Consider the following 2500-nt stretch of genomic DNA (forward strand, 5'->3'; position numbering starts at 1 on the left):
TTTTCTCCCCCTCCACTAGACCTTGAGTGGTGGTGTGGACGCTAGTCATTCGGATGAAACGATAAACCGAGGTCCTGTGTGCAGCAAGCACTTAGCGCACGTTAAAGAACCAACGGCAACAAAAGGTTTGTTCCTGGCAAAATTATCCACTTCTTCAAATTAAAAAAAAAAAAAAAAGGTGGCGCTGTAGTGTAGCGACGCACTCTCCCTGAGGAGAGCAGCCCGAATTTCACACAGAGAAATCTGTTGTGATAAAAACAAATACAAATACAAAGCTGGTAAAATATGAATTATTCCTACATTCATATTTCAAAGAAACACGATGACATTCACTTTGGTTGGCTCTTGTCCTTTGTTGTCGTGTCTGCACACCTTTTGTTCACGGTTCATGATAAATAATTATGATTCTAATTCACTCACACACACACACACACACACACACACACACACACACACCCTCTCTCTCACACACACACACACACTCACTCTCCCCCCACCCACCCACCCACACCCACTCACACCCACCCATCCACACACACACACTCACTCCCACCTCCACACACAAATACACTCACCACACACAACACACAGTTGTTTCACTCAAAATGCAATATTAACTTACGGCAAATGTTTTTCTTTTTACATACTAAATGATGTGTGCAGGGTAATCAGTGAAGGATGTGTCAGTTAGTCGTTTTCCTCTTTGATTTTTGCTGACAGGCACACACTCACCGTACTGTACATTGCATGCGGTGACACAGTTTCACAGAGCTTACGTGCGCATTCCAACTCCCTCATAAACGCGGGCATGTACAAGCACACACGTCTATATATACACTAGGAACGCACAGACACATGACCACGCACACTTGTACAAAAAAAACAAATAAACAAAAACATTCGTTCACAAACACGTATGTACGCTTAAGCTCATGCACGCAACTGTGATGACACACACATGCACACGAGACAGAATTTTTTTTCTTGTTTTTATTTGTTTATCAGTTCAGAAGCATGTCAGATCTGAAAACATTTCGAAAATATGAATATGCCGAAAAACTGAGCATCGTCAAAAACACAAGGCCACCTTATATAACGTTGAAGAACTGACGAAGAAAATGAAGCACCGTTTCAACTATGTCATGCAGCAAATAAACTCCAGGATATAATCTCCAACAACTCCATCCAGTTTAGCACAGTTGTATAATTAAATGAGGACAAGAAACAACAACCATTCAATTCTAAAACGATTTATAAACAGCAACTGAACACGGGAACAGGGGTGTTTTTTCCCCCCCTCCCCTTGGAAATGCAGGTATTAAGACGATTGCGGTACGTTTGCATGAATAGATAATTCTTCTTCTTCTTCCACTTGACACCGGTATATTGATGGAAATTGTTGTTTTGTGGGATGTTGCTGCTGGACGCAATTTAACTGGTCTACCGAGGGATGTGCTGTTCACTGACAGCAGTCCACTGGTGTGTTCACACCTCCAGCTAGGCCAGTCCGGCTACCGTAGCGGTCCCCGGGAATACACCAGACCGGCACAGCCCTAGCCTTGCTTGCAAAGGAAGTCACGTGACTCCATTGACTTACTTTTTTGCGGTCCCAGGTAAAGTGGGTTTTGAGAGGGACAGATTAATGGTGTGTGTGTGTGTGTGTGTGTGTGTGTGTGTGTGTGTGTGCGTGCGTGTGTGTGATATTCATTTTACTAACATATTAAAGTTCGAAAAACCAAGATCAACACACACACACACACACACACAACACACGCACGCACGCACGCTCACATACATACATATATGTATATATCTATAATAGCTGAGTTACTTTCCAATTTGTCCATATTTGTAACAAATTCGGTTTTCAGTTTCTCAAGGAGACGTCACTGCGTTCGGGCAAATCCATATACGCTACACATCTGCCAGGCAGATGCTTGACCAGCAGCATAACCCAGTGGCCTTGTAGTCAAGCCTTGAGTGCATGCATATACATTTGTGTACCAATCAAGAGTGGACTTCCTATACACACTTTTGCCAGAGGACAACACTTTTTGTTGCCACGGGTTCTCTTTTTACAGGGCGCCAAGTGCATGCTGTTCTGGACCTCGGTTTATCGTCTCATCTGAACGACTAGACGCTCAGTTTGATTTTTCAGTCAAACGTGGGAGAAAGGGCGAGAGCGGGATTCGAACCCAGACCCTCACGGACTCTGTATTGACGGATGAACGTCTTGACCATTCTGCCACCTTCCTCCCCATTTGTAACAAACGAAAGTTTGGATTGTTGCTCACTGGTTTGTGCATGTCTAGGATAACTGTCATGTGTGATGCTGGGGTAAAATGGGGGGGCACATGATTTATCTCTGAAAGAGAGAACCAACTGTATGCCTGGATATGACTGCTGTTTTGCCTCTAATGTTTTCATAATAATAATAATACTAAATTCATATTGCGCTGAATGAAACAAATTTGTTTTGAGCGCTTTACAAATTACAATA

At 43.1% G+C, this 2500-nt stretch overlaps 1 protein-coding gene across 1 annotated transcript in view; it reads left to right on the plus strand.

Annotated features, from left to right (window-relative positions):
- Positions 1–2500, plus strand: part of LOC143285612 (uncharacterized) — a 32846-nt gene that overhangs the window by 12023 nt on the left and 18323 nt on the right. The gene's annotated exons all lie outside the window — the stretch shown is intronic.

Source organism: Babylonia areolata, chromosome 9, assembly GCF_041734735.1.
Source record: "Babylonia areolata isolate BAREFJ2019XMU chromosome 9, ASM4173473v1, whole genome shotgun sequence".
Taxonomy (NCBI): Eukaryota; Metazoa; Mollusca; class Gastropoda; order Neogastropoda; family Buccinidae; genus Babylonia; species Babylonia areolata.